At 39.6% G+C, this 20,191-nt stretch overlaps 1 protein-coding gene across 2 annotated transcripts in view; it reads left to right on the top strand.

Moving 5' to 3' along the window:
* The window catches only part of CHCHD3 (coiled-coil-helix-coiled-coil-helix domain containing 3), a 278,794-nt gene that overhangs the window by 224,441 nt on the left and 34,162 nt on the right, over nucleotides 1-20,191 (top strand). The gene's annotated exons all lie outside the window — the stretch shown is intronic.

Raw genomic sequence — 20,191 nt, 5'->3', positions numbered from 1 at the left:
TGTATGGTAATGGGTATTAGTGTTCTTTTAATGTTGATGTTTTTTAAAAAATGTGTTTTTTTTTTTTTTTTTTTTTAAATTTAAAGATGGTTTGAGGTATAGTTAAACAGACCTCCAGTCTTTGTTAGTGAATTCTCTTTTTAGGAGCAATAGGGAAAGTCCTTCTGAGAATGGGCCACAGATCTTACTCTTAAAGGTTAATGTGCTATCTTAAGTATGTAGGTATAAAATTGGATATGGACTTGATTTTAAAAGGTACTTTACATTTGTATTTTTTAAGTTACCGTTTTATCTTTTCTCCCTAATGATAAAGCAGCATTCGTTAACTTTTTTTTCTTTTCTCATGAGAATTTTTGACTTGGCACCCTGGGTATTTCTTCATTGTAAGAGAACAGGTCTTCAAATAACTAAATATTAAGGTAAATCGAAGGAGATCAATTCTGACTAGGATGATCTGTGAAGTTCTCATAAAGAAGATACTAATGTGGGGCGCCTGGGTGGCTCAGTGGGTTAGGCCTCTGCCTTCGGCTCAGGTCATGGTCCCGGGGTCCTGGGATCGAGTCCCACATCGGGCTCTCTGCTTGGCGGGGAGCCTGCTTCTCCCTCTCTCTCTGCCTGCCTCTCTGCCTGCTTGTGATCTCTCTCTCTCACTCTGTTAAAATAAATAAATAAAATCTTTAAGAAAAAAAAAGAAGATACTAATGTAGTTGAGGCTAGGAGTACTGAGTGGATGGAAAGGAAAAGTATTCAGAAGGAAAATCACACTGTCTAATTGGTGGGTGAGAAATCAGTTCAGATCAGTGGTTTCATTCAGAGGGACTCGTGCAAGACAGAGTTGAAAAGGTTGGTAGGGGTCATCATTAACTAAGAAGTTGGTCTTCATTTAGTAAGAAGTTTTTGGAAGGTCTTTGACCAGGTAAATGCCCTGATTTCTGTGCTCCTTGAGTAATATTAATCTGACAGCGGGTGTGAGTCTCGATTGGAAGCGTGAGAAACAGCAGCGGTACCACATGAGAGGACTCTGTAAGCAACAGAGAAAAGGAAGACATGGGTACAAATGAGTCATGGAAAGATTAGATAGGACTTGGCGAATACCAGTGCGTGTGTTGGCTAGGGCTGCCTGACAGAGTCCCGCAGATCGGTGGTCTTACAGAAACCACTCACAGTTCTGGAGGCCAGCAGTCTCTGATCAGCAAGCCAGCAGGGTCGGCTTCTCCTGAGGCCTCTCCGCTTGGCTTGCAGGCGGCCGTCTTCTCCCTGTGTCTTCACAATGTCAGCCTCTCTGCATTTGTGTTTTAATCTCTTTTCTTATGAATCACATGGGATTAGGGCTCACCATGAGGACTTCATTTTAATGTAATTATCTCTTTGGAGCCCTTTGTCCAAATACACTGTCTGATACCGGTCATTAGGTCTTCAACATCCAAATTTGGGTGGGGAGAGTCCAATTCAGCCCATAACACCTGGGTAGAGAGGCTGGGGGGTGGCGGGGACCAGAAATAGAGGTTTAGCAGATTGGAAAATTGGTGGAGGCTGGATTTTTATAGAGTTAAGTCTGGTTTGAGATGAAAAGAATCATTCTTCTGAAAGCCCCGTGCACCTGCCATATCCTTCAACCTGGGCTAGCCTGCTGGCAAATGAGAGGGTATATGGAACACAAAACCAAGTGTCCTGCTGGCTTACTTTCTCCAAGACAACATGGAGCTATAGGTTAGACTTTGTTTTATTTATTTATTTTTAAAGATTGTATTTATTTGCGAGAGAGAGGGAGAACAGAGAGAGAGAGAGCAGAGAAGGAGAGTGAGAGGGAGAAACAGACCCCCGCTGAGCAAAGAGTCTGATATGGGGCTAGATCGAGGACCCTGAGATCATGACCTGAGCCAAAGGCAGACACTTAACAAGTGAGCCACCAAGGCGTCCCTAGACTTCGTTTTAATCAGAGCCTCAACAGCTTCATCTCTCTTTAACTTTAGAAGATATTTTTCTGTATTAATTCTACTCTCACCTCGTATAGTAGAGAATTTGGCCTTTCCCAAAGGGAGGTCTGGCCTTCATACTGATCTTCTAGGAGAGGTAACCTCCCGGCCCTTGGAATTTCCTGAGTGATGGGAGTGTCTCGTTAGTTGTGATGGGCCCTTTGGGCCATGTGGTATCAGCCCAGCCTCTGGGGAGGTGGTGCCGGAGACTGAATTGAGCTGAGCAACATGGGCAGTTAGTCAAGCAAGCCCATACAATGAGGCCCCATTGAAACCCTGGGCACTGAAATTTGTCCCGTTGATAATACTCTGTGCCTATTGTCACAGGTTGCTGCCAGGAGAGTAGAACATCTTGAGGACAGTGGAAACTTTGTATCTGAAGCTCTCCCAGACTCTGTCCTGTATATCTCTTCATTTGGCTGATTCTCCATATCATTTCCCATAATAAGCCGTACTTATGAGTTTAATAGCTTTCTTTGAGTTCTGTGAGTCCTTTTGGTGAATCATTAAAGGTTAGAGTGGCTTTGGGAACTCCTTGAACTGGCAGATGATGTCTGGGTGAGGACAGTCTTGGGGACTGGGCCCTCAGACTTTGTAATTTGCCTAAGTGTAGTACAAACAAAACTCCAGGTTTTTATATTCTGTGGGGGAATTTTAAGAGCTAGCTTTTCAAGAGAATGACTTTCATTATATTAATTTTTTTGGCACTATCTGCTAGACCGAGCTTCCTAGAACACTGTATTTTTTTTATTTGCAGTAAGTTTGTTAGCTTCACACCTAGAAAGTGATAGTGCTTTAGCTCTAAGAGGTGCTTAGCATCTTTGAAGGCCCTGAAATCGCTCAGTGGAACTTTGTTTCTCCTTACAGATTTGGCCATCCCAGGTAATCATGACGGCTTTAATCTTTTACAAGGCAGTATACTATCTCCTTTTCATTTCATGAGAGAGCTGATCTCAGCAGTCCCCCTCAGACAACAGCTCTGAAGGACTTTGAGGAGGATTTAGTTAATTTTATCTGATGGAAGATTTCATTTGGGTGCATCTTGGTTACAGGAGATGGCAGCTTTTTAAACTGCAATTTCAAGGGCAATATTATACACCTAATAGGGGGTCACACAAAATCATTGTAAAGAGAAAGAAAGCTAAGAGCGTTTGAAGCCACACATGATAAACACCAGTCACAAGGATCCATCCTGCCAGGATAGCTAATGGAATTATTCTAGGGATGCTTAAATATTAACTCACACTTCAGCCCTTCAGTTTATAGTTTTGGCAGGAAACCATTAAAACACTTTAGATTTAACGGAATTTTTCCCCCTATTTAATCAACACGCCATTCATTCAGAGAGCTCCTCTGTGACATGCCCTCTGAGTTCTGAATATACAGCCATGAAGAAACAGGTAGGATCTTGCCAGTATGGAACTCGGAGTCCATCAGAGAGCAGGAGGAAGACAGAATTTTAAAGTAGCTTTTGAAAAATTCTAAGTTCTACTATCATGGAATAATTGTATCCCTAATAGTTATTAAAAATACTATTTACATTTTTTTCAGTAGGAATTAAGCAGTTTGGGAATTAAGGATATATGCTGTTTATTTTCCTACAAGAACTCTTACCCCACAATAGCTAAGTGATTTGGATTTTAGCTATAAAATCCAAATCACTTAGCAAATCCAGCAATTTTTTTTTTATATCTAGCTTTTATTTAAGAGATAACCTTTGCTTTTCCCAGTCCAACTAGAACCAATCACTATTAACTGTTCCAACTGCTTTTTATCACTCCTTGTTATTATCTGTTAAATAGAGCAATTCATGGTGCTAGTTCTTAGTTTTCATGGTGCTGGTGCCATGTCACGTTAGCTCAGCGTACTGAGAATTATGCCCTGTGTTAATCCTTATTCTCCACCTGATAGGTAATTAATTTAAAAAAATACTATATTAAATGGCACATTGATGGTACTTAGCATAGGTCTAGCATAAGATAAATGCCCAGTGAATATTTGATTTTCTTGTTTTTATTGTTCTATATATACAATATATATCTAATATATATATTGTGATAATATTATTTTATTATTATGTCCAACTCAAGTTATACAACTTTGCAGCAGAAGAGAGATTTCTGTATTTGTTTCCAGATAAAATCTACATGATGTTAAACCCTCCTCTGAAAACAAACAAAGCAATAGAAAGAGTTCTTATCCTCTGGGTTCTTATCCCAGCCCAGCCAAAGACAGGGGATGAAGCCGTGGGGCTGGAGGGCACAGTGAGGCATATGGCCAAACAACGGGGAGAGAGCTGCGGGGGGAGGGGGGAGGACCTCTATCTCTGGATCCCTATCAGAACCACATCTCCTCGGGGGATTAGAGCCTGGTCCCACATATGCAAAAAGGAAGCATTATTACCAGGGTGTTTTGTACATACAAGTTTTTATTTAATATAAAAATCAATATTAAGCACATATCAAAGAGATGTAGAATATTCTGAAAGCAACGGAAACCTCATGAAGACAGTACAGTATCAAACAAATGAAAAGCATTTTAAAGACAATTGATAATTCTTTCCCATGCCGTCGTAGATAACAAAGTAGCCCGTTTCCACCTTCCATAAAGGAGAAAGTGTGAATGTGGTAAGTGACATAGGTCTGTTCAAAATATTTTTGGGATCCTCTCGTTAGATGTGTAACATTTCAGCTTGGCACCAATTTTGGTGAAAGACGAGGCCCTTGTGAAGGACTACAATTTTGTGAGATTGTATGTGAATATTCGTAATACTCCTTTGTGTGCCTGACTTTATAAGGGTTTTCACTTTTATCCTTGAACGAAGTTGTTGAAACCTGACTTATAAATTTGGGCTCATGGAAGAAGCCTGGGTTATCCTTACAAGGAATTATAAGATTAGTTCCCCTGTGGAAGAAGTTTAGGTGATTTTAGAGTATCTGAGGAATGCTATGCAAAACTCTTAGAGATAAAGTGGATTTTATAAGTATTACCATATATTCAAAGTTTCGTTCAGTGTAAAATGCTTTAACTTAAAATGTTTTGGGTTTTATTGGGTTTTTCACTTTGGCCGATGTAGGGGTGGAAAAGTTATCCTAAACTTGGTCTAGGTTCTTTGGCTGGTCGAATAATTAAATTGACATAAAACCAATCAACAGGAGAAAACAGCTCAGAGTGTAGTAACGTGTATACATGAGAGAGACCTGGAGAAAGTGAGTAACTCTCCAAAAGGGCCAGAACCATCACCTTAAATGGCACCTTCGGCAAAAGACAAAAGATGTGGGAGATACGGAATCAGTTACGGGAGCGCGGTAAGCAAGGGTAAGGCTGTATGCAGACTTCAGTCGTCGTCTTCCCCACTGATGAGAGTTTCTAGAGGTGGAGTCATGCCCTCTCCTGATACGGCAGGAGAGCCGCCCCTACCAGTGCAGGATTCCTTTAGACATGTCAGCGTCTCCCGCGAAAGTGTCACTTCTGTTTGGTTTGGAGAGCTGCTCATGGTTGGCGGTTAAGTAGAAAATCATCAACCAAAAATAATCCTTATGCCAGGCAGATGTGTCTTGGGGTGGCAGGTCTGCTCCTCTTCACCGGTAGTCCTCTGTTTTGTTTCTCTTTTGGGTAGCTGGTTTTAACAGCTCTACTGCAAATGAGTTCGTGAAGCTGCGGATGACATGCCAGTGGTATCAGCAGGTGTTTCTCGTGTTCTCTGTAATTACACACGGGATCATGGACAGTTTTAAGCAACAGTGTTTAAAGATCCTGCTTAATTGGCTGTAAAATAATTAAATAAGGTTTTGACTGGCAAATTTATAATTCTGTTAGATGCATAAGCCAGTGCGCTGGAATGTCAATGTGACTTCGGTTTGGAAATATTAGATTAATAGAACTCATTGTACTGCAGGTACAAAGTTTACTCTGATTAATAGTCTTAAAACTTTTCCAGAAGTGTGGCCAACTAAATTTATGTTACTTACCTTTTCCTTTTAATTAAAACTTATTTCAAAAGTTTGCGCTGTTCAGTTCTGCTTTGCTTCTCTTTCTGGTTTCTCCAAAGTGGAGCTCCAGCAATTTTTCGGTGACTCCAGCTGCCTTTTTGAATAACTTGCCTTATCAAAAGGATTAAAATTATATACTGTTGTACATGTATTTGTATCCGCAGCTGACAGGTACCCTGCACATCGTCTCTAACACATATTGATGTCTGCTTATAACCTACTTTAGTGCTGCGTGAATGGCTCTGATAGGCCAAATATACATGATAAATGTTTTATCTCTGATTCTCATTGATCAATTTCTAAATGATCAAATGGTTTATCTCAGTAAGACACTAATTCACATTGATCAAATTCTAAATGACCAAGTTGACTTGGTTTCTGCTGAACACAAATTGTATTAAAACAACATTACTCGAACATGCTGTCTTTTCTAATGCAGGAGTTATGTTACCAGCAGTTACATTATAACTAGAGTTATTGTATTATAAAGATGTCTCCTTCATAATGAAAAGTTTACACAAGAAGAAAAGAATGCGATATTGCAGGAAGAACAGGGCTTTGAGCAAGGATTTGGGCTTTTACTAACTAATTAAATTCTGCATTTGTACTGGGCCCTCCTTCCCCTTTTTTTAATTTGAAAGGCTGAGAGCAGGAAGCATAGCAGCTGCAGTGGTGACATTTTATCCCCTAAGGTCCTTGGAGCCAAGTAACATCTTGATTATTCATAGTAAGAGATTTAGTAACCGAAGAAGAGGCAAAAATTCTAGATAAAGTAAATAAATACCTGTACCCTTTGTGTATAAACTTGGTTTCAATAGCTTATTTAGAAGTTTAAGGTTATTTATTGTTTTTCTAAAAAACAGCTCACCTATGTCAACTGGCAGGGTATCTCAAACCCTCTAGAGTTTGTCAGTGTGTTGCTGGCGGAGGATTTGAATTCTGAAATTGAGAAACAATGTTTATGAGCTGAAGGATATACTTTGTATATGACGCTAATGGCAATTATACATTTGGCTGAAACATCGCCTTGGTTATTTAGAACAACTAATTCCTCGGGCAGGTTATTTATTACATCTCTGGCTTGTCTCTTCCATCTGTAGAATGTAAATTATAACCGCCACTCTCTTTAGGGCATCCAAACTGAGAAGGTTTTAAAAGTTGAAAGAGAAAGAAAAGAAAGTTGTCATTGAGCCTCATCTAAAAATGGTTGTAAATGGTTGTTTCACTCAGTTCTAAGACACTGGCTGCCATTTTAAGTATGTCCTGGATGCTGTGGCAGCATTTCGATTCTTCTTCAGGGTTATGTGCTGGGTAGTCTGGCACCTGTTCAGTCTATGAGTCTGTCTCCCTTTCCATCCCCCACATCCCACCCCGCTCCAGCCACAGATGAGTCCCAAGTAAAGTGAGATCTGCTTTGGAACACACCAGTGTTTGACAACGTTTCATATGATAGGCATTTAAAATTGGTTAGATTGTTGAAGAAACCTTGGGTGATTAATGCTTTTTTTTTGAAATTGCTTTAAGATTGGAGCCCTTCTAATCAGATCTAAGTTAGTTAGTTTCTTTTTGTTCCTTGGTTTGGATATCTATATTTAGTCTTTGCGCTATCTTCTGAGGGAACAGAAGTAAATGGCAAGAAACATTAACACGACGTGGGAGTTGGCTTTTTGTTTGTACTTTTTCTCTGTTTCCTAAACTTCCCCTCGCAGCCTTCCCCTCAATCCAGAGGTGAGTGCAGAAAGGGGCGGGGCACGGTGGCAACGTTGGTTGGAATACAGGGCCCCAAAGGGCAGGTGCAGGAGTGTAAACCAAAGGCAGTGTGGTTTGTTTCACAAAAAAGGGCCCAGACTGCAGCCATCACATGAACATCTGCAGTTGGTGACAAGGTCAAGAGAAGGTTGCCGTAGCCACTTCCTCCTCACGTCAGCGTAAGTAGGTAAAGGAACCTCCAGTGGTGACAGAAGCCACCACAGGTCCAGTCCAATTAGCCCCATCCTATCCAGGACCTGGAACTTTTTCTTGTCTCTGTCCCAGCTAAGGTAGTGAGGGTTGGTTTGGTTTGCTCTGGGCATTCTTTTTACTTTAATCTATTTATGTGTTACATGGAAATGATCCTGATCAGTCTTCTTGTGGCCCTTAGGTTTGTGACCATGAGCTCCTGAATTCCTGATTTGTTCCACGTCAAATTCAAATAACAAATTGTTCTGTTTCCCCCTACAAGAACATTAGCATTGAACTTTCTTCCTTAATCAATACACTCCATTAAGAATCTAGCATACCCTACATGGTTATATGAAATATTAATTGCACACTGTTAGATAAATGGAGATTCTGCCCGAATGATAGCTTGTTTCTTACCTTGTACCATAGTCTTTAAAATGAGAAATTTGGGGTTCTAGAGTGCATGGGATTTTGGAATTTCTTTACTGATCCTTGCTTATTTGAGTCATTAACTAACCGTACAGCCCAGAGTTCCCAAAGGCTATTTCTAACTGGGACTAGGAAGTTTTTTTCTCTTGCTCATTTTGCCTAAAGTTCCTTTGCATTTTAAAGATCCAGTAGAAAATAATTTTTGATTTTCCTTTGATGTTTTTAAAGATAAGAAAAAGTTCTTATGCTTTTTGAGTGCCACTCAGCTGTAGGTAGAAAGGAGAGAAGCTTGTAAGGAGGGTCAATTAGAGTTAATTATCGTCTGACGGACCTGCCACATTTTAAAATGTTCAGGAAGAGTTCTAGGATGTAGATTTTTAATTCTCTCCTTTTGTCAAGGTTACAGAGTTAACCATCTTAAAGGCTTGAGCATGGTTAAAAATTGCATCACAGCCATTATCTATACATAAAAATGATAGCTGTCAGGATGGTCTCTGGGAAGTTGTATAGGTTCAACCATATTGTAAGATCCAATTATGTTTTATTGCTCCGCAGTTTGGTAAGCCTGCTCCAAACACTATCAGGCCTTCCTGCCTCTAACCAGATAATTAGAGCTGTCTGTGGTTGCCCTTTCGCCATGCATGAGATAAAACCATGGTAGTAAGATTGAAAACACCTTCTAGGATAATTGTGCTTAAATACACATTTCCATAGTTCATTTGAAATTATAATTTATCATGAAATATCCTATGGTTTCAGTTTATTAAGGATTCTCATTGCTGGCTCTTTCAAATTTTCTTAAGACATAAGCAAACAAAATACCAAAGTTGATAACTTGGTCCTTACATAATTTAAAACTTGTGTTCATCGAAGGACACCATTAAGAAAATTTTTAAAATGGGGAAAAGATTTGAACAGATACTTCAAAGGAAGATATAAGGATGGCCATTAGCACATGAAAAGTGCTGATAACATCTTTAGTTATTAGGAAAATGTGAATTTAAAATGTTAGAATGCTAGAAACTGTAAGGACTGACTACTAATTGTTTGAAAGGATGTGGAGAAGCCAGAATTTTCATCCTTTGCTAGTGGAGTTCTAAAATGGGAGCCACTTTGGGAAAAGTTTGTCAGTTTCTTATAAATTTAAACATACATTTGCTCTGTGACTCAGCAATTCTAGTCCTAGGTATTTATCCCAGAGGAAAGAAAACAGACATCCACAAAAGGATTTGTATGCATATATTTGTATCAGGCTTTTCATAGTAGTCAAAAACTAGAAACAGCCCAAATGGTCCAGAGAATGGATAAACCAAATGTGGTATATTCATACAGTAGAATAGAATCCTCTTCAGGAGTTAAAAAAAAAAAAAAAAGCTAACTATTGATACATGTAATAACATGGATGAATCTGAGAAACTTGTTAAGCAAAAAGAAGCCAAACACAGAACAATACATGTGCTTCCACTTATTTGATTCTACAGATGAAGTTCAAAAATAGGAGAAATTCATCTGTACTGACAGACATCAGAACAGTTAACGGGGAGAGAGGGCAATTTGATTGGAAAGGGACACAAGCCTTCTGAGGCACTGGAAGTATTTGTTTTCTGGATAATAGTATACAGACATATACAATTTTTACTACAATATGAACAATTAAGATAGGTGCTTTTTAAAAAGAATGCTAATTATTTCGAGTATCTTTGTGTATGGTATAAGAGAATGGTCGAGTTTCATTCTTCTACACATAGCTGTCCAGTTTTCCCAGCACCATTTATTGAAGAGACTGTCTTTTTCCACTGGATATTATTTCCTGTTTTGTCAAAGATTAGTCGACCATAGAGTTGCAAGTCCATATCTGGGCTCTCTGCTCTGTTCCACTGGTCTCTGTGTCTGTTTTTGTGCTAGTACCATGCTGTCTTGGTGATCACAGCTTTGCAGTAAAGCTTGAAATCAGGCAAAGTGATACCCCCAGTTTTGTTTTTCTTTTTCAACATTTCCTTAGCAATTCAGAGTCTCTTCTGGTTCCATACAAATTTTAGGATTGTTTGTTCCAGCTCTTTGAAAAATGCCGGTGGAATTTCGATCAGGATGACATTGAAAGTATAGATTGCTCTAGGCAGTATAGACATTTTAACAGTGTTTATTCTTCTGATCCATGAGCATGGAATGCTTTTCTGTCTTTTTGTGTCTTCTTCAATTTCTTTCATGAGTGTTCTGTAGTTCCTCAAGTACAGATCCTTTACCTCTTTGGTTAGGTTTATTCCTAACCAGGTATCTTATGGTTCTTGGTGCTTTAGTAAATGGAATCGATTCTCTATTTTCCCTTTCTATTTTTTCATTGTTAGTGTATAAGAAAGCAACTGATTTCTGTACATTGATTTTGTATCCTGGCACACTAATGAATTGCTGTACGTGAGGTCAGGAATCTATCAAAATCCTAGAGGAGAACATAGGCAATAACCTCTTCGACATCAGCCACAGCAACTTCTTTCAAAACATGTCTCCAAAGGCAAAGGGAACAAAAACGAATATGAACTTTTGGGACTTCATCAAGATCAAAAGCTTCTGCACAGCAAAGGAAACAGTCAATAAAACAAAGAGGCAACCCACACAATGAGAGAAGATATGTGCAAATGACACTACAGACAAAGGGCTTATATCCAAGATCTATAAAGAACTCCTCAAACTCAACACACACAAAACAGATAATCTTGTCAAAAAATGGGCAGAAGACATGAACAGACACTTCTCCAATGAAGACATACAAATGACTAACAGACACATGAAAAAATGTTCATCATCATTAGCCATTGGGGAGATTCAAATCAAAACCACAATGAGATACCACCTTACACCAGTTAGAATGGTCAAAATTAACAAGACAGTAAACAACAAGTGTTGGAGAGGGTGTGGAGAAAGGGGAACCCTCTTCCACTGTTGGTGGGAATGCAAGTTGGTGCAGCCACTTTGGAAAACAGTGTGGAGATTCCTTGAGAAATTGAAAACAGAGCTATCCTATGACCCTGCACTTGTACTACTGGGTATTTACCCCAAAGATACAGATGTAGTGAAAAAAAGGGCCATCTGTACACCAGTGTTCATAGCAGCAATGGCCACAGTCACCAAACTATGGAAAGAACCAAGATGCCCTTCAACAGATGAATGGATGAAGAAGATGTGGTCCATATAAACAATGGAGTATTATGCCTCCATCAGAAAGGGTGAATACCCAACTTTTATATCAACTTGGGTGGGACTGGAAGAGATTATGCTGAGTGAAATAAGTCAAACAGAGAGTCAATTATCGTATGGTTTCACTTACTTGCAGAGCGTAAGGAATAACACGGAAGACACTGGGAGATAGAGAAGAGAAGTGAGTTGGGGGAAATCGGAGGGGGAGACAAAGCATGAGAGACTGTGGACTCTGAGAAACAAACTGAGGGTTTTGGAGCGGGGGTGGAGGGTAGGGTGAGCCTGGTGGTGGGTATTATGGAGGGCACATACTGCATGGAGCACTGGGTGTGGTGCATCAACAATGAATTTTGAAACACTGGGAAAAAAAAAGAAATCTTTAAAAAAAATTTTAAAAATAAAAAAAAAATAAAAAATCTTAAAAAAGCAATCAAGACCCAGGAGATTTGGGGAAAGCTCTTTACCTCTCCTGACAACTGTCTAAAAAGAGTTTTGATAGCAGGTCTGCCTGAGGAAGAGAGCTATCACCAGAGGGAACTGCATTATCGTGTGAATTGGGTATGGTGCACAGGGAGAAGAACATAGCCTGTTCCATGAAGGTCCTCTACATCCCACTATTTCTAGGTGGCCCAGAAAACACCTCTTTACTGAACAGTTACTGTTTTGTTCTTCCTGAAGATTGCATTTCATTTCTTTGAAGACCCAGACCCCTACCCACCTCTCCTTAGTTCACAATGACATATATACCTCACTCTGCCACTCTGTCTTTGTAATTTCCATGTTGGTATGGCTTCCCCATACACAGCCTATTAAATTCAATTTTTCTCCTGTTAAAAAAATGCTAATTATATTTAAAACACCCTAAATTCATTGTTAATTAATTTTGACTAGGAAAAAAAGTGCCCAAAATATTAGGAGTGCCCAACTTCTAATTATAATTTGTCGGAGGTAAAATAAGTTAAGTTTCCTCAATTTAATCAGTCTTAAGAAATTTCTGATTACTAATTGTATCCATAATCGTATTTTTTCATCGTTCAGTATATTTCAGTGTTCTCGAGATGACAGGAGTAAACCTTGCTTTATTTATTTATTTTCTTAAGAATCAGTCTTTATTCCTCCTTATTAAGTTACATTTGCCTAGCATGTTCTCTCTCCCTCATTAGCCGAGAGTCTTGTAGATAGACTTGGTTACATTTTGAAAGTTGTCTTTGGTGAAGGGATTTTGAAGGCAGTATTTATAAATGAAACACTTATACAGTAACACTGGTACTTTTTAATATAATAATCTTAGGCAGCAGTTTGTTCATACTATGTATTACGTCCTGGCAAAATGCTTCAGAACTTGTAAAAGCTTGCATCTTGGCCCTTCCCTACATGTTGAAACGAAAGCACACATGTTCCCATGTTCAAGTGTCGCCAAGCATCCCCAGCTTGCTCACATGGCTGCCTTAAGCTGTTTTCTGTGCTTTCTCATTCAGTGGCCAACAGTTAAATTGCCGTGTTCCTTTTGTGAGTGTGTACGTCTCAATGCTGGTAATCAACTGCGTCCCTTGAAAATTGATAGATGCGCTCATTAAGGGGAGTTCTTGCTCTTGGCTCCTCTCAGGAGTCACCTCAGCTACTGTTTCTGGATGAATCTGGCAGGAAATACTGTGCAGCGATACATCTGGCTTTGTACTCCTTTGCAAGGGCGCCCGTGTCCTTTTTCAGTGTGTTAAACCTGCTTCTTTGTAGGGATCTTAAGTACAAAGAAGTCAGCTATTTGCCAGTATTACGGTATTAACACAAGGAAGACTAAGGGCTGCTGTTGGGTGGTGGGATTTTTTTTTTTTTTTAATGTGCTGCCATTTGTTCTTCATTTTGTTCCCTTGTGCTGCTGAGATTACACACACACCTTATTTGTGAGACATACAGACCTACTGGAGACTCTGAAGGCCACCAGCCTGCCACTGGTAGAGATCTCAACAAAGCTGCCTGCGTGAGAGGCACATTCTGTGTGGTTGATGGTGGGGATTTTGAAGGTAGCATCCACCTGTTTCTGCTTTCCGGATGAAAAATGAATTGCCAATTACCGTAGACATGTTCAGACATGACACTTCATATCAGTTCTGAAAAAGGGGTATGTTGGCGAGAAGCAGAAGAGAGAAGGGCCTCCATCCTTGATCCATTAACTACTTTTTTGTGTCTGTGCAAGCCGTGGGAGGGAGGTCAGTGCCTCTCACCTTTGTTGCCCCAGCAGAGCTCTTGAACAAGATGAAGCGATCAAAGCCCTGGGCCAGCGCATCCTCACTGTCTCATTACTTTGCAAGCTGCATGCCCAGATGCTGCTGTTTTCCGCATCAGTCTTCCCTGATACCCATTTCCAGCACCTCCCATCACAGCTCATTGGGCACTGCTCATAATTAGCCGCTTCTTTTCATGATCGTGTTTTCTCCAATACAAAAGACGCTATTGTAAAGAAGAAAATAACATTGCTGGGTGTACACCGCTGCTTTCACATATCCTGGGTAGTTGACAGGCAGCAGGAATCAAACGTGTTATCACTACTTAAATAATACATGGTTTTGGCTTGGTTAGGTGAGTGTTGGTTTGGGGGTATTGTTGAAATCTGTGAATTTGAGATACTGGATTTTGCCAGCAGACCAGTAGCATGGATGCCCGTGTCCTAGAGTTCCTTTCAGTGCATGTCTTCCAACACACTGTCCCCACTGTTTGGATTCTTCCTCCAGCACAGAGCTCAGTGACCTCTATTTATTTTGAAAGATTATTAATATGACAATTTTTGCTTTGGAGAATTTAAATCACCATTAAAATCAACAGAACTACCCATCGAGGGTCTTCGATGCTCCACGCTCTGCGGGCACTGGAAATAGGGAAGTAGAAGTTTGATTTCCTGCCCTCGGAGGTCTTCTTTTTTTTTTTTTTTTTTTTTTTAAAGATTTTATTTATTTATTTGACAGACAGAGATCACAAGTAGGCAGAGAGGCAGGCAGAGAGAGAGGAGGAAGCAGGCTCCCTGCTGAGCAGAGAGCCCGATGCGGGACTCGATCCCAGGACCCTGGGATCATGACCTGAGCCGAAAGCAGAGGCTTTAACCCACTGAGCCACCCAGGTTCCCCCCTCGGAGGTCTTCTACCCGTGGAGATCATGAGCTCTGCTATCGAGGTGTCAAAACCTCATAAAGAAATCATAACTGTAACATTTGTTCAAGAAAAATTGTTGAGTATCTCCTATCGCATACATTCTGGGTGGTTTTATGAACAGGAAATAGAGAGATGAAGAGGGCATGATCCCTGACTTCAGAACACTTGAAGAATACATGGGGGAGGCAGGTTAATACAAAAGTGATTAAAGTACGGTAACTGCTAATATAAAGGTACAAACGAAATGCTGTAGGAATAAGGAAGGGAAGCTGCATTACAGGGAGAGGTGACTGGCATAGGCTGGGTCTTTTCACTTTGAGAATTTCATAAGGTAGGGAGAGTAGCTTTCCGTCTAGATGGAATCCGATGCTGGACGTGGTTGGGATGAATGTGGAGGGAGATGTGATGAAATAGGAGGCCATAAGTTATTAACTCGGGGGGGGGGGTGGTGAAGGTTTGAGGATTCAGCAAAAAAGTTCTACCTACTTGAAAATATTTTTCTGTCTCCCATCTCTGGTGTCCATGATTCTCACCATGGAATTATGCCTTTTGAGTTGGTCATTGTTTCTAGACATCTTCTATTGAATATACAAGTGTAATGTTTGGTGCATGTGTATGTATTTATTATAATCACAGCTTATCATACCCTTTTAGTTACTATTATTTTAACATTATTAATATCCAAAAATAAGCACATGTTAACTCATCGTATTAATGATCTCTTAGCAAAGTTCAGGGCTTTGAGAGATTGGGACATAGGAAGAAAGAGCAGTTGTGATTGAAAAAATAGGGAAGAGAGAATTCAAGAAAGATTTGGTTCATGGGATGCTGTGTGGGGAACTCCTAGAGCATTTTAGCGGAGGAAGAATATTTCAGATAAAGGAACACCAAAAGCGAATAGGCTGGTTCCTTATTTTAGCACTGTCCCTGCGGACCATGTTGTGTGATCATCTTTTAACTGAAGTGATATAATGGTGAACTTTTAAAAATATTCCTAGCCATGAACTCTTTGAATGGCATCCTAAGAATTCATATGATACCAAGTGCTCCATGTTGTTGCAGAGAATGTGTTAAAAACAAATTTTATATGGTTTATATATTCAGATATGGTCTGTCTGCGTGTATGATTTTTGGCTTATGCTTAACTGTGCTTGCATGCACCCAAGATACATAAAATTAGCTCCTATATTGCTAGTCTACCTAATAAGATCCTAGTATTATCATTAAGTTAATATTTTAAGAACTTTTTTCCTTCCCATTGCATTTTGTGATCAACCTTTGCCTTTTGATATCCTTCCTAGAGGCTTAGTGTAGTGAAAAGAATATGAAATTAATAATTGCTATTGGATTTTTAAAAATTACCAAGGTAGTACTTTTTTTTTTTTGTAACAAGGCAAATGTAATTTTTTCCTCTCTCCCAGGTTAACCCCTAAAAAGCAAATCATGTGAAATTGCAGTTTGATTGTCATCCCTCCATTCATCTCTATCCATAGAAATGTTAGTAAAAAATAGATTTTGTTTTAGTTTGAAAAAAATATCGTGCCATATATATTTTCCTTAACTTCCATTTGTTATGCATATAGCCTCCTTAGTCAACACCTGTAATTCCAACTCATTCTTTTATTTATTTATTTATTTATTAAAGATTTTATTTATTTATTTGACAGACAGAGATCACAAGTAGGCAGAGAGGCAGGCAGAGAGAGAGAGGGAAGCAGGCTCCCTGCTGAGCAGAGAGCCCGATGTGGGGCTCAATCCCAGGACCCTGAGATCATGACCTGAGCCGAAGGCAGAGGCTTTAACCCACTGAGCCACCCAGGCGCCCCCCAACTCATTCTTTTAAAGCTGCTTATCATTCCATGGTGTTGAGCCATCAGAATTCATGGAGCCCATCCCCTATTGACAGGCACTCAGGTTGTGTTTCAGATTATTTGGTTTTTATGACAAGTAAAAACTAAACAAACAAACAAGTGTCTACTGCAGTGAAACAGATTTGTATATAAATCTTTAGGAAGTGGTGCTTTTGTTCCTGTAACATGGGTGGTTTGAATCATGACCGGTCCTTCCCACTATGTGGCATTGTGCTGTTCTTCGCTGATGTAGAAAATGTATATGCTATAATAACTCATTGGGTTGTTATAAGGGTGATGAGCAATATAGATAAAATTCTGGGTGTATAGTAGGCACTCGGCGCTCTACAGGATCAATTTCTATATTGGCAGAATTGGCAGAGCTAACTTGAGAGGTATTATTACAGTGTGAATCTAAATCTGACCTCCCCAAGTGTCTGTCTCTCTCTCTTTAAGAAAAGGAAAACCCATTTTGTGAAAATTTTCAGCTTTTTTTGACTTGTGTAATTTAAAAATATTACATTTTGGCACAACCTTTAGAGTTTTTGCTGCTGGTTTGTAATTCCCTAGAGGGGAATTGAAAAGATTAGTGGTAGAACTTTTTCCATTAACTCTGGGGAAAACTACAGAGCAAAAAATTGTCCTTTGGCAGAAATGTCAATCCATACCTCTTCAGGAGCATTTGGAAACTGAAGCACTGAGAAGCTGATTTAATAGGAGAATTGAAAACCAAAATGTATACACACCTTCACCTTTCCTAACTGACGACAAGACAGGTGAAAAATACACACTCAGAACTTGATGACGGAAAGAAAATAGGATCATTGCTCCAGAGAGTGCATTAAGGCTAGATCTGAAAAAGATCGAGAAGTGCTGGGCTTTTGGCCACGTTCTTCAGAAAGCTGATCTGTTCTTATTAATGATACATCTCTTTGTACCTCGTGCCATAAAATAAATCCCCCTTTTGTATGATACAGTGTCTAAGAAGTAGCTTTAAGAAAAAGAGAATGTTTAATAATGTTACAGATTTTGCCGTAGCAACTACTAAGAGCATATGCTCACTTTCTCTTGTTTGTGGTTCTTGGTCTTCCTGGGTGTTGTGCCCATCCCACCACCCCAGGTCTTCTCTTAATTTTTCCTCCCATTCCATAATGGTAGTATAGCCATAATGAAATAGTGAATATCCATGTCAGCGAAATTTTACCGGGTATAATCTTTATACTTATCTTTCACATAATGCAACAGAGTTGTTCGATCAAGTTTTCCCTCCTCCTTCCGCACCTCCATGCTTGTATTTCTACATCTATGAATGGTGATAATCACAGAGATGCTCTATAGGAATTAAATGAAGACCATCCTTGTTTTTGGCACACCCAAGCTGTTAGTATTTAGCTAATTAGCATAGTCATCAATAGTTCAAGTTTCTGTTGAGTGAATTTTGTGTTTTTAATTGACATCCCTAATATAATTCAATATATATTTCCCTTGGTGATAATCCCTGGACATATAAATTTGCAATTGAGAATATACCATGTCTCTAAAAACATGTGTTTAAGGACATATGTTTTCTGTCAAATCATTAGCCAACAGTTAACAACACTACTCAAAGTAATAATTACATTTTAACATGCCAGGATGTACATAATTTAGTTAGGAATGCATATGGGAGGCTGTGCTTAGATAAATGCTGCTATTGCTTATAGTATAGTTTTCATCTAATAACTTGTCTTACCTTTAGGATATTTATATTAATTTGAGATTGTGGGCAATTATAGGTTGGTAGTATATAATGAATGAATAAAATTCTTCCTCAAATTTCTTCTATAGTCACTTGCTTGGCATTTGGACCATAATTTTTTCCAGAAATGAGAAGGACTTAATTTGTGGTTAAGTGTCTAGGTTAGTCCTCAAAAGCCTATTTAACACCTTTATGTTTGTAGTTAAGAATGAAAGACGAGGTTGGGGGATGTGGGAAGGGAAAGAAGCAAAAGGGGGAAAAAGTGTATTTGCTTATGTGCTTGAATTTAAACTACATTCTAGATTTTAAAAGCTAATCTAGCATGGGTATAACCTTGTTTCTGTGAAAAAAATAAAATGTAGATCCACGTGGAGAGTGAACCTGGAACCAGAAACCTTTTAAAGAATAGCTCTCTCCCTCCTCCTTTCTGTCCCTTTGATAGCTTTCAAACTTTTTTCCAGGGTTGGGGGCGCTGTTGAGCAGTGAGCGGGATTCAGTTTTAAAGTGAAATCTGGGGTGCAGTCATAACTCTTCCAAATGCTAATATGCTGTTTTTTAAGAAAAAAACATAATTGTAGTTTTAAGCTTATTTATATAATCTTTGCTAATTCTCAAGAAAACAAAGAGACTTACTTTCATGAACACAACGTTTGAAAGTAAGGGCTAAGGGTGGTGGCTACAGCCTTCTATCAGCCTCAGCACCCAAATTTTATTTGGACGCGCAGCATTGAGAGCATCCTGATTTGCAGCGGTCAGTAGTGGCCACTGATAATAGTTGGTTTTTTAGCAGCTTTCCTTGTGGTCTCAAGATACTCATTCATCGGTCCGATCCGTAGGATCAATGGTGAGATAAGTTTCTGCTTTAAAGCTGAATTAATTGACAGTATCTAATAAATCATTATATGGAAGTGGGGACAAACACCCAAAACTTACAGTATTAAAACACGGTATAAACATAACCTTTGGCATGACCTCAACCTCATCGTTTCGTCTTTCATGGACCTTGGGGTTGGTTATTCATTAAAGAGAGAATGTGCCTTCCCGCTCCCGCAGCTTTGCCCACACTGCCCCGAGCACAGCACACCTCCTCCATCTCCTGCCGGGAAGCTCCTCTGTCGACAGCGGTCTTACATGTTAGTGTCTCTGAAGTCTTCTTGACTTCTGCCCCCCCACCCACCTCCCAAAAAGAGCGCAATTAATTGCTCCCCCTGTGTTTGTGCAACTCAAGTCCTCGTTACAATCCGGTTTGTATCATAGTTGCCCAAGCTCCTGTCTCCCCTGGAAAGTAAGACCCCTTAGCGTGTGAGCTGTGTCTTAGCCACCTTTATAGCAGTAGTGTTCTTGACAGGTGTTCAATTAATACCTATGTTGTTATTTACTAAGTTGATTTTAGCTCTTATAAAATTTTTTCCTGCTTTTCAGATTCTGCCCTTCTACTTGAGAAGGGACCTTGAATTGACCTGAAAGGAAACCCTTGTGTAAAAATCTGAGTAAGAATTACAGACTCTTGGGGCACCTGGGTGGCTCAGTGGTTTAAAGCCTCTGCCTTTGGCTCGGGTCATGATCCCAGGGTCCTGGGATCGAGCCCCATATCGGGCTCTCTGCTCTGCAGGGAGTCTGCTTCCTCCTCTCTCTCTCTTTCTCTCTCTGCCTGCCTCTCTGCCTACTTGTGATCTCTGTCTGTCAAATAAATAAATAAAATCTTAAAAAAAAAAAAAAGAATTACAGACTCTTGGGAATTTGAAGGGTCCATTGCCAAGGTTGTCTAATCTAGTTACAGTATGTGAGTCTCATTCCCAGTTGAAGTGAAGTGAAACCTTCTTGAGGGCAGGAATTGTGTTTTATTCTGTCAATAGCTCTCCTCCAGCACCTAGCACAGGCACTGCACTTGGTAACTACTGCTGAAATAAGTTCCTTCAGCAAATTAGAG

This window comes from Martes martes (genome assembly GCF_963455335.1).
Source record: "Martes martes genome assembly, chromosome: 11".
Taxonomy (NCBI): domain Eukaryota; kingdom Metazoa; phylum Chordata; class Mammalia; order Carnivora; family Mustelidae; genus Martes; species Martes martes.
The sequence above is the reverse complement of the archived record's forward strand: the minus strand, read 5'-3'. Positions and strand labels throughout refer to the sequence as shown.